This window comes from Nomia melanderi, chromosome 8 (assembly GCF_051020985.1).
Source record: "Nomia melanderi isolate GNS246 chromosome 8, iyNomMela1, whole genome shotgun sequence".
NCBI classification, from domain to species: domain Eukaryota; kingdom Metazoa; phylum Arthropoda; class Insecta; order Hymenoptera; family Halictidae; genus Nomia; species Nomia melanderi.
Genome location: NC_135006.1, coordinates 9348556 through 9368252, shown reverse-complemented (window position 1 = coordinate 9368252; position 19697 = coordinate 9348556). Strand labels below are relative to the sequence as shown.

Below are 19697 nucleotides of genomic sequence, written 5' to 3'. Positions count from 1 at the left end.
AAATTTAATGGTTTTCTATGCTTTTTAAAACACGAGATTCTCAAAAGTCTGTTCTTTACATAAAATAATTTCTTCTAGTGTCTTTATTTATAAGAATGTTTTAACAATTTTCTATTACGTTAGAAAGTACAATAGAGTCAAGAATATTAAACATCATTCTGTTATGACGATTAAAAAGACAAGAATGAGTACTTAGATGTATCAAAATGTAGGATGAAATATGGAAATCATCGCTAGATGTCGCTGATAACCATGTCTCAATTCTTCGCGACACAATGGCTTAACAAATCGAAAAGGAGAATAAGATTATTCTATAGCTAAAATATTTTTAACTTATCTTATTATTATCTTATGTCACTTAACATCTTGCCAAAAGCACTCCGTATTTGATAGACATCTTTTATTTCTCTGAATACCACGAAATCGGAAAAACAAAGGGTCGGAAATCACAAGTAAATCGAAACCATCGAAAAATCCCGCTAAGCAAATTAGACTATTCGATCCAGACTCGAATGAAGAAAGTTACGTTTTATTAGCTGCAGGTGGAATCTCGTGTGCTTCGTCAATTATCTTTCCGCGGATTACGAAAAACATTGGACGGAGGGCAGCAATCGAAATCGGTGAACTCTTTGCAATTAATAATATCGGTAATTGGTATACACATGTCGCGACCGGTGAACTTCAAAGGTCATCGGCTGGCAGCCAGTTTAATTAATGCTATCAAATGAAAATATTCATGTGGCCGCGACGTGTGCGTGAGCGTACGTGCACAGCCAGACGGGTGATCGCGGCAGCCTCCGCCACCCGCGAACTCATTATGCAAAAATTCGTTGCGTTCCCGTAATTTCAATATTCGTTCAATCCCTGAACGGCTCGCGGGTCGCGTTAAATCGCGGCATTGACCTAGATCGGGCAATTTTAAGTCCGGTTGCAACGTCATTCCTGGGTCATTTGTGTTTTTCTACCAAAAATCAGCGTTTAAACAATTCACGATTTATTTGCAATAAGCCTATGAAATCTTTACCTTATTCTTTGTTCAAAAAACTACAGTCGTAAATGCTAGTTTCTTTTTCATTATTCACTGCAAAAAATGGAATTAATACTAAGGCAAATCCTGTTGAACACATTTCGACTTCAGATATTACAAAGTATGTAAACTAAACGGATTAATTAAAAATTAATGCCTGAGAAATATTTAATGCAATTCTTAATTAATCTTTAATTCACTAAAAAATGAAGTAAATAACTGTCTTTCATATCTTATGAGCTTAAGTTAGTCTCTGGAACAATATTTCTGTATAAAAAACGTAATATGTACCCTTAGATTAACGTATTGTATTATTGATTTTACTATCGATTTCAGCCAGTTTTCTCGAAGTTTTAATTTTAACCAATTAAATGCAAGCTAAGTGAAGGAGTAAAAATTCAATAAGGAAGTAGCATGGTAAAAGCTGTTTTACAATTTTCTGTATAATCTGTTTGCCAAACCATTGACATTTTTTAACAAAACTATCATTGAATCCAGTACTTCAAATCGCGAAGGATTACATTGAGTTACACGGAATGATGTCTGCAAATTGCTTAATTACATAGCCACATTGGATCAGTTCTTCATTCGATGACTTTGTGATTCGTAGAATCCCGGGAAACTCCGACAACGAGGAAGTACATAAACAAGTTATAAACGTAATTGAAATTTGCGTAGCGTAAGTGCATTAACCACAATTTCCACAGAAAGGGCCGCAGGTAAAATCGTTATTTTAAAACAGTTTTTCATTACAATTTTCTCTAATAGCCCCGCCTAAAATCTAAAACGTTATTAAATTACTTGTACGTATGGTTACGAAACCGTTCGTGAAAAACACAATTATGGTGTAAGCGAAAAAGATGAAGGATCGCTGGGTTTGAAAATCCAGGAAATTCAAGATTGAAATTGCGGATCGAGTGATTTGTTATTCACCTTTCTGCCGGTATTCCCTCTTTAATTGTCTCCGAAGTGGCTTCTGTGTTTTCCTTTGATAACGACGCTGTTTATCGCGTGCGATTGCGCCCACCGCACGATCTGACGCTCAGACATTATTGTCCCGGAAGTCGCGTAGCTTTCTGCCGCTGGCTCAACGGCAATTGGTGTCCTTCATCACCCCTTGCAATTGTCTCGAGGATGCGAACGGATTTTCGCACGGCAATCGCGAATCGACGTGTCGCGTTAATGCGTCATAGTCGTGTCACGTATCTAGCGTTGTCCAGAGTCTGACGATAGACCACGGTCTCCGAGGCGTGGGAACACGTGCCCGCTAGAACGACCTTCGACCTAACCGAATAGAGAAAAATACATTGCGGCAACGCGGTTTACTTATAAGCATATTTACGTCAAGACTGTGTTAATAATAATATGACTTAACTTGGCGTCGTTTGGCTATGTTTGACGTGAACGATAAGGTTCACCGCGTTTACGGGACAGTCACTGAAGGATTATCTTTGGTAAATTTTGCGTCAAACGTGATCGAAACGGTTATTTTTATTATCCTTTGTTTTAGACATTGAAGATGATGTTGGATTATTTATAGTACTAATTCTTGACTAGCGAATGGCTTCATTGAGTGTGGAATAAATAGGGGTTCGAGATATACATCCAGTAGCGAAATTTTACTTATTTTTTCTCGATATTTATATATTTAATAAACAATAGTAATTTATTGAAAGCTTTAAGTTTAGAATGGATTAATTGTGCATTTCTCTACATTTAAAAGTTGCACATATTCGAAACTATACAAACAAACTAATATTATTGAATTTTCACAAAACTTGACATGTTCAATAAAATTTGTTAAGCTTCTTGTTGAATTTAAATCTTGGTTTTACGTACTTAAATTGAAGAAGATTTTAAAGAAACATGTAGAAGTATACTAAAAAGCATTGCTATACTTTCTGTAGTCTACAAAAGGTTATTAACTCATTGTGACTAATAACAAAGCTGAATATTAATAATAAAAGCGATTAATCATTCAACATCATCTATATATTTCCTACACATTAATCACATTTGAATATAGAAACAATTCGCCATCAAACATTATCGATAATCACAGCTCAAATGATTAAACTATTAAAATCTCCATCAAATGATTAAAAAACTAAGGACAATCTCTCCTCAATTTTTCGAAATGACTCAACGTTCATATTTCCAGGTAAGCCCACATAGCTCACGAATTTATTAAAAATATCATTTCAAAGTTTTCCGACAAGGCGTTACAGCGTGTTTCCATATTGCGGATAAGTGCAACGCGGCCGCATGCACGCCTGCTGTCCGCGGGTGCACGTATTGACACTCGTGCGGTGTGCGGTAACGTGCGATACGTTAACACGCGCGCGCACACACGAGCACGGTTCGTTGGTGGATTTCGCGGGATAGGGTGTGCGGGTCTCTGGTGCGTGTGTTTGTTGTCTACACGCGGGGGTGAGGTTAAGGGACACGGGTTCACGAGTAATGGTAGGGGGTATAGCTGGTGGAAAGGAACGCAGCAGCAGCAGCCGCCGACGCCGACGCCGCGGAGACGCATACTAATTAAAGGACATCATTGTCTGGCCCGTTGTGCGAAGACATGCTAATTACATTTCGAAGGATAAGTCTCTCTTTTCGCTCCATAGACTTGGCCATGAATGAAGCGCGAATCTCGCGCCCGCTTTCTTTTCCTCGAATGAAAAGGATTTCTCTCTGTTCTCCTCTCCTCTGAATCGACGTGTACCGGGCTCGTACATCCACGGGTTTCAACCCCACCTTGCTCTCATTGTATCGCCAACGCACGTGAGACGGTCTCTTTAAAAGAAAGAAAGGAAAAAAAAGAACTACTCGCTCTCGTTTGTCCCGTCTTCTTCTTCCGGTCGTGTGTCGCTGCAACGCAGCGCAGCGCAGAGGCAGCGGCGCGCGGGATCGGTGATCGACGAAACGTCGCGTTTAATTGGCTAATTAAGGTTCGATGATCGGGTCATTTTATCCGAGTCATTGTGCGCAGCCCGTTGGCCAGCTATTTAATATTTTGTTATAATGTTGTACAAATATTTGCGGATCTCAATGGGGCAGATTATATGGATCGCATAATGCCGAGGTACCGAAGGTCGGGAGATTTAATAGAAATTACTTGAAATTAATTAAAACTACCGTGAACGAATGGTTAAAATTAATTTAAGCGTCCATGATAAAATCGATGTTATTATGAATTCCGATAATGGCCGCTCTTGACTTCGTCGACCTCGCGTCGCGTCGCGTCACGTCGCGTTAAATGTTTTGCGGATTTTGAACCTTCTCGGAAATAGAGTGCGTTGTTCTGAAATTATACGCAAAGGAAATAACATGTGTTTTTAAACGATTTCCTCTGTTTTGTAGATTAACGAATGACGCCATAGCTGACAGTTGGTCGGTGCGCAAATAACGGGACACAAAAGGTAAGTCAAAGATTAATTATAAAGCTCGATTGTTTGAATCGTATTAAATGGAACGCACTTTGATGAGGTTGAAAAGAATGTATTAAAACAATTGGTGTACGTAATTCAATGTAATGTTACAAATATTACTATGTAGAATTAAATTTTGATAACAATATCAGGGTGCGACTCACTATCATTATTATTATTACTATTATGTATGTTTATTTATAAACACATATCTTTTGTTGGAATTTCCATGGTGACTTGTACATTTGGACATATTATTCCAAAAAATTTATTTAGTAGAAAGATTAACATACCTTATTTAACGTTTTATAGTCGAAATTCTTTTTGACGAAAAACAAGAAGATTATTATTTTATCGTTGAACAGTATTAATTCAGAACTAAAAAAAACTAATTAAATTTCTTGTATTTTTACTCATTTTTTATTTTATTTATAATTTCAGTAGTATCAGCATCTAACATTTGTAATTCACTCACTAATTTGAATGAAAATTCATAACGGTATAATTACACGTATAATTATAATAGAGACAGCAGCGTGATGATAGTCTACTATTAACCTAGTTTGTTATACTGACCAATTAATTTGATATCGTACGTATCGTTAATTAATATCTACAAAAAACATTACAATATCATGAATGTCCATTCAAAGAACCTAGCACGTTACGTACATCAAACTTCATTCTCCCACCGTTACTTTCATCGAACACGGGTAATGACAAACATGCCACAGCCTTCATCAGAATAAAATTATTTATATCTGGGCTGCAACTATTTTCGCCATGCTGACCTCACTATACGAACACTACCGCCCACCAGCGCGATCAACTTCCAAAGACAAATCTCTCGCAAGACGACAATCGGCTCGCTTACTTCAGAGCTCGATGAAGTCAACACCGGACCTAAAGTTCCTTGCCCCTAGGCCGCGAGGCATCCGGTAAAGGTCTGATTCGACCAGTGCACTTTAATTCTTCCCCGACCTCTCCGCCGTTCTTTTCCGACTTTTGTACATCACCGACAGGATTATGCGAGCAAAGAGCTGAGGTCTTTCCATGACGCGGAGCGAATGCTTAGAATTTAAAATGCATTTCATATCGTTATGCTCTCCCCTTCCCTTACCCGTGGCTCTTCTTTTGCGGGGCACCGTCTCTCTCTTCTTCGAGCAGAGGCGCGTGGTCCGTCTCCCTTTTCCTCCCTTTTCCTCTGGCAAACCTCTCTCTTCCCCTAAGCCCCTCCCAACGGCTGGTCTCTCTGTCTCGCTCCTCTTTCCAAGAATCAGTCCTCTTGCCCACTCGTTCAACAGACGGCATATATGTCTTTATGAACGGTATGTGGAGTAGACAAGTGCATTAAAACCTCGGGCGTTAGTTCAAGCTTCAAGAGGAAGGAGGATGACTGGGTTGTAGGAGGGTAGGTAGATGGAGGGCTCCAGGAGGACACACAAAGGAATGCAAAGTAAGAACCACGACCTCCGCCAACCCCGTTCTCGCGGCTGGCCCCCCACCATTCCCACCTCATCCTCCGGCGAGCTGCTCCTCCATCCTCCTACGTCGTCGTCTCCACCTCCTCCTTCATCGTATCGTTCTCCTCTGCCGGAGGTTACACCACATTATCATACAAGGCGGACCTCTCCTCGTCTTCCCTTAATTGTTTTCCACCCCTTTCTCTCCCCCGTTTCTCTTGTTTCTCGATCCATCCCTGCCATCCCTCCAGCTCCCCCGCCTCTACGGCCTGCCTGGGCCGCCAGGCTACCTCTCCCTCCTATCCGATCACACGGGCGAAACAACCAAACCGCGCGGAAAGAGTGTTTCCCTTCGCTTTGAGCAGACACTCGTTGCGATTCTACGAGTGGTCACTCGTCAGCCACCGAATTCTACGCCCCCGAACGCCATCATCCGCACCTTGCCGATACCGTTCCCCGACAAAGATATTCTCGCGCCTCAGCTGCGAAACCATCAGCTGAGACCACCCTTCGAGAATAAGAATCGGTTTTCGCGAGTTTAACGCTTTCGCACTCGAGAGCAGAATTCTTTTGAGGCTCCCCCTGATTAAAGGAGCGCCAAGGTGTCGAGGGATCTTTGTGCCTTCAATTATCGGAACGGATTCTCGTTTGCATCGCCGCGCTGTGGACGAAGGTGTCAGCGTTCGCGGCGCGTCGGCGCTCGTTTCGACCACTTAATGCGGCGCGATGAATACATTAAACTCCTCCGGTTCCGCGCCGGTTTTCTTTTCTTCTGTTCCTCCTTTTCCATTTTTCGCCCCTTTCCGTTCGTTTGTTTTCGTTTCGCCGAGTCTTTGTTCGCATTTGAGCGGCGTTACGATCCGCTTGCAGGTTGTCCGCGCCGCGATTTATATTTCGTCGGTTCACAACGCGCGCCGCCGCTCCACGCAACGTTTCGAGAGCTAACATGCCCCGTTGCTAGGTGACCCGCGATGCCGCTGTCTGTGATTGAAATTCATTTATACGAGAACGGTCCGATGAACAATGGTTTATGCACAGTGAAAAATGTTTCTAGATGGTTCGGATAAAATGTTATTTAATGTCGCGCGGAATCTTCGTTTAAACGCAGTATTCGGTCCTCGTTTTCGGCGTTCCCATGAATTCTTTTCGTACTAAATATTTCATTCTGAAGATAACTATGTTCGTTTAAAATGTACAGAGCAAATTTACGCGGAAAGTATCTATGAAAAATGTGCAAGTTGTTTGTTGCATCAATGTTTTGTTTTATTGGTATGTACAGTTTTCTTTAAACAAATGGTAACGAAGAGATCGATGAGTGTTGTTTTGAGTAAAAGACGAACATACTGTTTTATTCGTCCTTCAAATTGTTTATTTTCTTTCATTGTTCACTGGAGACTTTGAATTAAGTTACAAGTTTTCAATGAAATCGAATTAAATTAAATCTTTCGTCCGATTAAAATCATTGGAATTGTGAAAAATGCATAATTTCTGTTAGTCGATGTTATGGAAATTTCTTACCAATTCAATTAATCTAACTCACGAGGCATATGGTACTGGTTCTTCCCATGATGGAAGTTCTGTTCCTCGATTAGTTACAGGAAGTTTCCAGAAACGAAGGATTAGCGTAACAACTTCGCATCACACATCGACATCTGCTTAAGATGAAACGCTTCACCTTCGATTGACCTCAGCGTATGTACCATTCCTCAAACTCTCGTTAAGAGTTCCCTCCAGGAGGTTCACAGATCGACAGTCCTTTCCAAACTCGATTACGCACCCGATGTTGGTCGCATCTCATTCTCCCAAATTTCCCTGACACTTTGAAACTTCTTGATTTGAATGTTGCTCGCAATTTTGGGAACGAATATCCTTACAAGAAACATGATTCACGGAAAGTAATTTCTACGTCGAGTTATATTTATCGAGCGAGGAATCAACAGATGACGTGTCAGAATATTACTTTCAATAAGTGAAAACCAATAAGCAAGTTAAATAGTTAACGTAAACAAAGGTAAACATTTAATATTACATCTACCTGTTTCATTATTGGTATACGGTGATGAAATAAGGGTAATAAAAAAATATTAAACGATACGTTATGTACTTAAAAAATGAAAAATAATGAATATCGAGTATAAAAGGACATAGTTAATGAATTTACAAAATGAAAAATCAGAAATATTATAATTATTTTTAAAATTACGTCATTCTATTCATTGTGATTCAACTAAATCTTCTAGAATGATAATATGAAATTCCAGAATGGAATTAAATTTTCTACATTTGTATAAAAAATTGTCCACGGAGTTCAAGACATTAGACATTTATTATAATCAACGTAGCATGCAATCTCGATGCACTCGAAAGCACAGAAAGAATGCCAACAATCGCATACATGAAATATTCAACAGCAAATGCAAATCCTTCTGTGAGAGGAGTACCATCGTATCGCGGAGGAAAGTGAGAATTCCCGAGACTAGTATACGTACATAGTTGATTAGACAATATTTGCATAGATGTAATGTGACTTGACGTACTATTGAAAAATCTCATGGTCCCGCCGCCGGTGCAAATTGAAATGGAAGTTGAACGAGGTTAATGAAATAATTAATTTATATACGTCGCCGCAACGAAGTGGTCGCGCGAATTTCAAACACGTATGTACATACACCGTGGGGAAGGGGGTGCGGGGAGGCTTTGAACAGCGAGAATCCGCTGCGCGAGCGACTTCACAAACACTTTCTTTTATCGAATTTACAAGCGGCCGCGCACACCGCCGGCCCGCTGTAACACAATTACAAAGCCATAACATACTAATTCGTTTAATTCCAAATTATCACCCTTGATTTTACGCGTTGTTGAGCGACGTTAACGCAGCGCTCGCGGTAAAAGCGATTTACGTCGATTATGCATATGAGCCACGGAAACCGTTACAAATTTTATTACGAGGAGCCAAACAGATAGCGATCGTGGAGTGCCCTCGACGAAATTCCGGGAACGTTGGCTTGGTACCTTGGTAGGCTACCAAAATCAGTAAGTGCAGAGAAGACAGGGTGAAAGGCTTTAGAGCACTCACCCTGTTGTATTACTATTTTCGAAACCCCTTGCTCGATATTGATGAATGAAACTTGTGGCGAGCATTTACAGATTATTTTAGTAAAACTGATTCTGTATCGCGCAATTAACAATGAATAAACAACGGAGAGAAAATTGTAATACATGGATGGTGGTGAAGGGATATCTTTGCTCTTTTCAATGTTTTACCTTTGAAGTTAATATGTACTTAGCAATAAATGAAGCATTTCTTTGCATTTCTTGTAAATTATTGATAGTACAAGTAGGTACACAGTTAAGTTTATTCGCAAAGAAATTCATGTGACAAGAGGTTAATGAATTCTCGGTTTATAATTGGAATAACGCGTATGCGCGATTAAAACATTTTTAACTGCAATTTCAACTGCTCTCGAGGATTCCTTAATTATACTGTAATTAATTTATAATTTCAGTAACTACGGAGCATCCCCTATATGCATTTTAGAGTCACTTTTTAATATTTTGACAACTACAGTAGTTGAGAAATTTGTTCTCGTAGGTTTAGAATTATAAACTGTGTATTTTAATCGCTTTCAGAGAAGAGGGCGTTTAAAATACGATACAGTACTAATTTCAGTAAAATTGCATTCATTTTTTACATTATTTTGAATTTAATGATACGTTTAATAGAGTAATCAGAGTTTTGATTAATTCCTTCTTTTCACATGAAACTGAGAATTTTTAATTTGATATATAAAAAAGACGTTAGGAATTTAAAAAGAATTCATTTTTAGTGCATATATATCCATGGATTTTAGTTCTTATCTTAACATACATTAAAAGAAGATAAACTCCCAGACAAGCTGGTTCAAAATTGAACGTAGAGTTACGTGTCAATACCCGGTCATAGACTTCGACAGTGACCCCGAATATGAATATAATAGTTCGAATAGTGCACGACCTTGCTTCGATCGTAATTCCAGATACATATCTAAATACATAAATTTATACTTCTATTATTCCCCGGCGCGAAATGTATCGTAAAACAACGAAGCGAATGAATACTCATAACGCATTGCCCATTTTGTTCCGTTTAACGAGACGGTAGGATTAATCCCTATCTGGAATTCCCTCCTCATCCGAAAGATGACCGCTGTCCAGAACAACCATTGACAATCTTCATGAAACAGGAAGAAATCTAAACTTAAAGTTTCAAATTTTTGCTGGAACTGAAAATCACAGTGTAAATCTTAAACACAAGTTTTACTTTTCGTTACAAGACAAAGCATTACCACTTACAGATACAACATTAATCACAACATTAATCTATTCAATGGCAATCTTTATAACCGCAACATTTTATTAAATCCAATATATCCTCTTCACGAATTAATATTAACCAGTTAACTGCGCCCGACGAGTATACGCGTCATCTTAGAATCAAAATGATACTAATTCTTTCAAAGATAAATTATTCATTTTTCCAAATTAATGTGTAATTCTTTCTTGCTTTGCTTTAGCTTTCCGTTAGAATATATTATAGGTGCATTTGGCCTGCATTAGACGAGTATTTTATTTCATTGCGAGCATTATCAGTGATTTCTGGAATCGAATTTCACGGTTAACAGATTAACTCTTTGCACACGAATATCGACAGTTTGCCAAGATGAAACTTTCATGTTTCGAAAATTAAGTCGCAAATACATGATTCAGTTACTCAAACAGCAAGAGATCAGCACGTAGTTTCCTTTTTTTCTATTGTTTAAGCAATTGATATGTAATTTAGTTTCACGCGCTGAAGATCTTGTATATTTCAAAGAATCTTCGTCCGCAAAGGGTTAAAATAAGTAATAAACAAATCCAATAAATCTAACACGTAACAACACGTGTTACAACTTTAAATAGAAACACGACAAATATCCTTTTCGCTCGCAAAATGGAAAACAACGATCGTCACGAATACACCTGTAATTCTGCCAGCCAGCCAGTCGCTATTTCGTAACGCAACCTTACGCAACAAAGGATCGTAAAGCCTGAATTCCATTCGCATGACGCATAGAGCGAATCTTATTAATTTCCTGGATCGAGCCTTTCGATGGAATACGAGTGACACCGGAAGCGAAAAGAAGTCGTGGCTCCGTCGAACACGGCTCGGCCCGGCTAGGTGGGGCTCGGTTCGCATCGCGATTGCCCGAGGAAAGAGAACAAAACGGCGAGGCCACGAAGGCGTGTAAGTGCGTCGAATCGGTGGAAACGAAGGCGAGCCAATGCACGCTGAATGGCCGTCGAGAATGGCGAACGACAATGGACGATCGGCGCGCGTTCTTCCGGAGCGATCGCCGTTTTCCGCGCGGTTGTGCGTTGCGCGTACGCCCATTCCCGCGAACGGGGCCGGATCTTCGCTCTCTGGGCCCTCATAAAGTCGATTGGACCCCGGACGGCCGCCCCGCCAGTCGCGACTTTCGAAACGACCGCCGGATAAAGAATCCGGATAATTGCGGCGGCCACGGCTTGCATGCAATCTGCTTGCCAGATATAACCGATTCTTTTCGAGATGGTCGCCGGAGGCATCGATTTCCGCCGCGTTCGCGTCACTTCGCTGCCGGTGTTGCTTGCGACCGGACACTCGACGAGCCATTACTCCAAAAGATGAGGTATCGGCTATTTGATCAGTAATTTTGAGCACGGTTAGCCGGCTAATGGCCATTTTCCTGCGCATTGATTGCCGATAGAGCCCTTCTTGACGAGCAATAGATTCAATCCGGATATAATGTTCAGCGGTATCCTACGGATGAATTTCACCTCGTTACGAATGTAATCAAGACGTTTCGTAGAATGACGGCTGTTCGATTAGGGTATTGAATAGCGAGTGTAAATTTGTAGGGGGAGGGGGTGTATTGTAGAATTGTAGCAACGTAGTTATAATCGACGAAGATATTGAGAATGCGAATGATATGATGATGATTTGTTTGTAGTAATAAGACGGGCTTGTCGTTATCGTTCTAGTAGTTAGTTTCTGTTTTTATTTGAATGAAAATTCGAATAGCAGTACTTTTTATGTATCGTTGATGTTTCTGGATGCTAAGTTGATGATCGATGCGTTTAGTGTTTTATTTAGTATTTTTGTATTTTATTGTGAATTCAGTCTTATCAATTTGTCTCCTGATCGAGTAGTTTGCTGCGTTTCATGGATAATCGAGAAAGGGCAAAGCAAAATTGTAGGTAATCATTTGTAAGATGATAGTGCTTAGGTCATGATTTAATGAATGTCGAACACAGATTATATCCGTAGATGGAGAGCCTATTTACCTAGAAACCGAGGGTGTGTTTAGGAGGAAGGGAGCGGAGAATTTCATTGATACGAGGGTGAAGTACGTTCACATGTAGACAGTTACTTATACACAATACCGACACTGCGCAACGCGTGTGTGGCACGGTGGTAGGTTTATGAGTCGTCACAATGAGACACACGAAGATAACTCCGTGTCCGATGTCTTCAGCATTCGATTCAAATTACTCATCTCCGAAATGTAGATAACTAGCCATTTACCGCAGGAAATTAATTGTATGATGAAGATGGATACAGTCTGTGAGTCACAATGCTCATTAAGGACCGAAATCTGCTTTTTTTCTTATTACACTGTACAGCAATATTTGTCGTGCTCTTCATGTACTCGAAAGCGGGTAATTACTATGAAATTCTATTTTCGTTAATTCAACTGATGTGGTTCTTTCGAGAAAAGTCTTGGAATGTGTCAGACAGAATATAATTCTTCATTTTTTCGGCAGATTAGAATACTTATTCTTCATTTTTTTGACTTAGTCATTTTTCTCATTTTTATACATAAACAATTCACATGACTTTTATCTTGCAAATGTGCAAATATGAATATTCAACACGTTTGACTAGAGAATGGAGAAGTGACACCTCTTCGCGTATAAATACAAAAAATATGAAGTACACTCAATTAACCACAACTCCCATTGTCAACAAATTGAGCAGGTGGAAGTTAATCAATAGTTAACCAGAAGTTAATCAATAAAACTTCTTGATCATCGATATCAGTATTTCTGCTCAATAATTCTAGTCTTACAATTATAACACGTTCAGTGAAGAGTACTAATAAATGTTGTTCTAGCATCAACAAATCTTTTCAAGTGCGTTCTGACAGAAACTAAATAGTCAGAGCAGAATTTTCTAAATTTATCGGCTATTCACATTATAGAAAATTAGGTGCAACTGTTTTAAAATTAACAATAAAATAATTCACAAATCAAGCATTAAATGCAATAAACATATAAAATAAATGCATTAACTAAAAAATTCTAATTTTACTACAAAAAAAGTAACCGCATACTGTTAATATTCTATGCCTCATCATACTCATCAACTTCAAGAATTCAAAGCCAACCACGTTCGCAAAGAATCATCTATGTCTGTTCATCGAAGCCCATTCCCCGAAAAAGCAGACTGCAACGCATCGACTCGAACAGATTCGAGGAGTCGTAGGTGTTTGAAAAATTCCCGAGAGAAGAGTATCGCCGCGGAGACCACAATGGTTCTTGCGAGATATCACTGTTATCGTCCAGCGATATTTCCGGTTCCTGCTCAAGAAGTGTGCTGCCGAAGATAATTTATTATCGCGCCGCGGCACCGGACTTTCTGTCCGTTCTCGTGGCACGAACGAACGACAGAAGACGACGATGTCGGGCGGCGTTGATGTTGGAACGGCCGGCGAGGGAAGGAGAAGAGGCAAGATAATTAGAGAGGGAGGGTAATCCTGAATCAGCGTCATCGAGCGAGCGAAACGTATCCTCCTCGTCGAGTGAGCCAACCGGATGCACATTGTGCGCCGTTCTTGCGCGCGTTCTCTCGTCATCGTATAAAGACAACCAGCTCTCGCGTTGAGACGCGTCGACGGAGAAAACCCAATGTCAACGTCGCCGCGTTTATCGACCAGTTTCCACGCGCCTGTCGTGTTTTCTTTTCGCTCGTGTAACCGCGGAAAAGCCATGGCTACATAGCCGAGGGGTATAGATCGCTGAATAGATCCCCAGTTGCGTGAACGAGCCGCTCGATCGAAAAGCTGTCCAACTGTTCGCGATACTTTCCGACCCATCAGCGGTCTTAGGAGTCCTTTGTCCGGCGAAAGTTACAATTACTTACAGCCAGACGCGGAAGCGCTCGAACGCATTAACGCTAGATTTACGGACATTTATTGTACGGTTTACCCTATTGTTTTTAGAGAAATTGATGTTCGTTCGTTTAGATCTTGGACATTTGGGGTTTACGGACAGATTGGGATACCTGTTCGCGAAACTGCGTCAATCGAAATCGATGTATAGGTTTAGCAAATAATGTTTATACAATTCAATATCGGTGAAATTGGGGTGTTCTAGTGTTAAAATGGAATGGTTCTTACTTGGAAAATATAAATAGTATTAGGTGTTATATAATGTTTTTATTTCGAGCTAACATACGAGTATTTTGATACCGTGTGTTGTGTTTGGAGATTATTCGATAATGCAAACAATATTCGCGAAGATTCTCTTAAAAATAATAATTAAACGGATTCGCAATAATAGTAAATGTTGATAACCAGAATAGTAGCAGTTAGATAATATTTCGTTGATGCATCTAAGAAATTCAAAATACTTTCCTCTGTACCCTAAACGGAAAGTTTCACTTTCAAAGCTTGCTTAAAATCGATATCAGCTCTACTCAATTTTTTGCCAATTCCTTTCCCCTTTTAATATTTCTATCTTCCATACTCGCATCACCGTATCCTCTATTTGCGAAATTCTTATCCCGTATATCATATTGCCACCGTTGAATAAACAATTGTTATAAAAGTCACGATGGAATGTCCCGTCGAGCACTCCTCGCAATAAATAATAAGGGGAGGATGAACGAAGATAACGGGCGGCTGAATGAAACGATAAATGAAAGGATAAGCGGAATTCAATAAAAAGGAACGAAAACCGGATCGATGGTTAACGAGAAACAGAATTAAGTATATCCCGATGCTGCTGTTAAGGAGCATTCATCGGGCAATATCGAACAAAACGACGCGATTCAGAAAGTCTTGAAATGCTAAAGTATAAGCGTGGCGTTCGGTCAAGGAAGATAATCCGGCGAATACGAAGGAATTTCCGGGGGGTGGGTCGGGGGGTCCGCGAATGCATCGGCCGTTGCAGGAGAAAGATGCGGAGCATCGAACGGTCGAACCATCGAGCTCGTCTCATGACTCGCGGTATAAAACAATATTGATTGGAAGTACAATGCGGGTGGAATTATGGGGTGGATGGGTCGAGGGAGTGGAGGGTGGACCACGGTGCATTGTGCTCGCTGCGTCCGGTCAAACTTTTCATCATCCCCCGCAGCCTCTCTCTTCCTGCATTTCTCTCTTTTTCCGTCCGCGTGCGCCAACCTCCCTATTCCTTTCTTGTTGCCCTTTCGCTCTCCCTTTGCCCACACCCGTCCCCACTCCTTTTTTCTCTTCTTCCTCCGTCCTCCAATAATTATTGCAGTTCGTCTCGATTTCGATGGTTTCCCGATGGCCGCCGCCGCCGCCGCGTTCTTCGAATTTCTGCACTTTTTTTTCACCCCCCGTCGAACAATCCAAGATCTGACATGTGAATCGTGGAGCGTTAATTGCCGGGGGCCTGCTCGGTAACTCGAGAATTTCGTGATTGATCGAGTCGTGATTTTTTTCGGGGCACCGGCATTTCGGGGAAAGGAGAACCTTGTAACGTGAAACCTCGAAGATTGAAATTGTTTTAGGAAATTTTTTGTTGTTTCAATTGCTCATTTTTATGTGGGAAAGATAATTGATTTTTTCGTGAATATAATATATTTGAAATTATTTGTATTAGACGTTTACGTGAATAGCGTTTGGAATGCTGGATATTTGTTTTCGGTAATAGTTGAATTCTTGAGAATTCGTATCAGAAAGATACAATTGATAAAATTCAAAAATAGATTATGATGGAAACTTTCACATACACTAGTACTTTTTATGTTATTAGCAACAAAACGATATAACTAAGACTGAAAAGGAAATTCTATTATGTCTCTTCTAATTGCAATTCATGAATGCAAAATCGTGAAACTTCATTCTAGTAGTGTTAAATGAGTGCACAATAAATATAGCGAGACAGATATTCGAATCAAGATAAATCTACAACATTATCACTTTTACCAATCAATTGTGTCGTCTTAAAATCAATCCCGTCGTATCGCGAAAACGTTTCATTTCATAGAAATGTATTTCCTTGAAGGTAACAGGATTTATTACAGAAAATTCCCTTCCTCGCAGGAAAAATCCGGTGGCCCTCGATAGTACTCGCGGCGAGGGCTGCCAGGGAAAACCAATTATTCATCGAAATCAAGTGTTACACAACTTTAGTAATATTTAAAACTCCAGACCGTTCGGTCCCTCGGACAGTATACGGAAACTTTGAAAACTAATATCACCGAGCGGCCGACAAAGGCCTCGCTCGGCGACACGACGCATACGTTTCTCCCACCCATACACGCGCATTCTTTAGATACCAGCAAACACACGCGTTGTGTACACTTGGATTATTCGCAATTACGCTCCGCAGATCAGATGACTCCTCTCAGGCAGCGCCTTTATTGCGGCTTTATTAAACGACGATGGCCGATGCGATCGGCGGTGGATCATGGACGCAAAGTCTGAAGGCGACGAAGAGAAAGAAATCGGGTACAGAGAGGAGGGAGGGGGCAGGAGGGCGTTGGACGAGCGAAGAGCGAGACGCGATCACGTCGGATAGTTACACAATAAAATCTCGACTGTATATTTCATTAGACGACTAACAGTGCAGACAAATGAAAACTCTGGAAAAGATTCCTTCAAGTATATTTGCAAAATTCGATAGAATGGAAAATGCAGTTATATGTTCTAAGATTTTAGATAACTAAGATTTTGAATGATCTAGATCGTGAAAAATAGCGACTCGGTTAATCGAAGTTCTACTATAATTTGTATTTCCAAAAAACCGCTCTGTGCCTAACGCGAATTTGCGACGTTGTGACATTCCGAGACACATTGATATTTCTTACTCTTTTTCAAAGAGAGACACTCTCAATGGTCTTACAAAGTAGATTTTTGTGTTTAAAAGAAATTCACATTTTTTAGAAGTTTTCAAAACTGTTTAAAAGTTTTTACTTTTTCCTATTTTAATATGGAAGAATCGATTTTTTGGAAGTATTCTTATGTAAACCTGGAAATCACTTTTATATGAAGTATTCAAGAATAAATTTCCGATGATTTTTAATCAAATTGACAGTATTATTAAAGAACAATAATTAATATCAAGCTAGGTGACAAGAGAATATAAACATTCGAATCAAAGCATTCAATAGCTCAGTTAAAAATAAACTTTAACTGTGATTAACTTGTCACAGAAGTCTCTCAAATACGCCAACAACTCATCATCGTTGACAAATACATCAACAACTCATTGATTAAACATGATACGTGTCCTCGGTGATCCCCAATAAAACCCTATACCCTGTCTACATAGTTATAGTATAACAACATCCTAGACTGAACTGATGATTAATATATGAGTGATAAGGAAAAAGCATTCGTAGCGAATCGATCAAGACGCAGTAAGCAGAATGCGTCCGCGCTGACAAGGCGTTGCAGATTAACCCGGCACGCGGCAACGCTGCGGAACTATGTTGCACAGGTCTGAGGGCTCTTCTTTCGAAATACAAAGTATGGTACGCGATATATGAGAGAAACAGAAAAGAGGGGCAGAGGACGGCGTTTGTCGAATCGCGGGCTTCAAGGAACTCACTTTGAAAAGCAGCAGAACCTAAACCGCATCTACTTTCCTCGGCACGGGGGAAATAGCTTTCAACCGGGGTACGGGCAAGTATCGTGTAGCCACACGATAACTCTAGGCCTGGCCCGCGATACTTCTCTGCCAGGTAGACGAAGTGGACTCCAAGGGTACACAGAAAACGAGAAAGGCTTCTATGAACCTCGATTGCTTCGCGCTTCTCCCCGATACCCTCCCCCACGTATGAAGCAAAGTCAGAGGAATCGGCGGCAAGGTGTGCTCCACGCGGCGGTGTATACCGGAAAAAGTCGAAACTCGAGAAACTCCCGCGAGCATGTAATGATACACGTGTGTTATGACCAACTTCGCTCCTTCAGACTTGTTACCGCGGCTATCGTTCAAGGGCTCGTCAGATTTCCCGAATATCCCGACTAACGTCGCGATCGTCCGCTCTGAAATGGAGTGGGGTCATGTTCCCCCTAGATCCCGAAATGTAGCCGTTTACTTAACGACCAAATTCACGTTGAAATTATATTCAGTTTTAAATGAATTAATAGGGTACTCTGCAGAATATTTGATTTATCGTGGCTTAAATTATTTTTTGTCAATTTAGAATGTTTATAGGGATGAAAGGTTGTACCGTTGTTTTTGGGCGAAAGTACTTATCGCTCGTTATTTAATTAAAATTATTTCTTTGCTTTAGGTAGAAGTAATCTATTTGTAGAGCGTAACTGATTATTACTTTTTCCCTAATATACGAATGATAGAATATGTTTACATTCTTCTTATTTCTAATAGATATGATTTAGTAAATTGTGTAGTATGTTTTTATTTTCCCTTTCTTTTGTGGTTCCTTAAGTATTTCACTTTATATTATCGTTCTTTTCATTATAATCTATATCACGTTATAATATTACTATATATTACACACTAAAATGATTATTTATATCCAACTCGTATCTTTCGCAAAAAATACATAAAAAGTAAAAATAAAAATAAAATAAAGTATTAAGAAACAATATTTACTATTTCCATCATTGATTATTACATCTTTGCATTATTATATTTCTATCGCTACTTTTCACCATTCCGTACAAAAAATAACATTTTTGTTTGTACCGTTCAATCGTTTAGAAATCCCCCGCAATCGAAATCAAAATTGTGTGCACAGACTAAATCGATTTCTTTCCTCGAACACGATACCGCTCGCATCTCCCCTACTGTAAAGTGCGGAAGTGACAATCGAAGCCCGTCTTCGGCGTCGCCCCATCGACGTAGTTACGGGGGCTAGAAGGGATCGGAAGAACGACCAGTCTTTCGATCCGTGTCGGGATTGTTTTGTGAGCGATTCGATGTTCAGGGAAGAATGGTGGACATTCTTGCGAGCAGTGTACAGTTTGGTAATTTATTTCTTGCCGGATCTCCTGACCACAGGATGCCTGACGAGGGTGGCTCCGGAGATTCATTTCCGAAGTGTGCCCAACCCGCCCGCGCCCTACAACTATTTCGGAATTAATTAAACTATCGAGGCGACCGAGTGTGCGATTGAATCGTTAATTAGCAGCTGCCCTTCGTGTAGCCGAGCTCCCTTCTAGAATTAAGGCAACCAGCATGTCCTAGCCTTTATTTACACTTGCTTCGCGTCGATAAATTCAGTGTCGCTTCTTGAACACTGCTTCCGTTCTCCTGTTCTGTATTATTTGTATTTTGTTCGTTAATATTTGACATGTTCAAATGAAGAAAGATTATATCGATTACTTGTACTACTTCAAATTAAACTTATTCTATTTTTAGACAGACTAGAAATCTTAAATAAGGTTTAAAACGAATTCTACTTTAATGAATTCATCTTTATCAGATGGTTACTCTTTTTACTCAACAATTTCCTGATACCGTTGTGTTTATTCGTAATAACCATTCTTTTACCATGATATA

The 19697-nt window shown here is 40.0% G+C and overlaps 1 long non-coding RNA gene across 1 annotated transcript in view; it reads left to right on the top strand.

The window, feature by feature from the left end:
• The window catches only part of LOC116427527 (uncharacterized), a 122466-nt gene that overhangs the window by 15968 nt on the left and 86801 nt on the right, over positions 1 to 19697 (top strand). The window contains exon 2 of the long non-coding RNA XR_012999217.1: positions 4385 to 4443. This is a non-coding gene — a long non-coding RNA (uncharacterized LOC116427527). The remainder of the gene's footprint in view (positions 1 to 4384; positions 4444 to 19697) is intronic.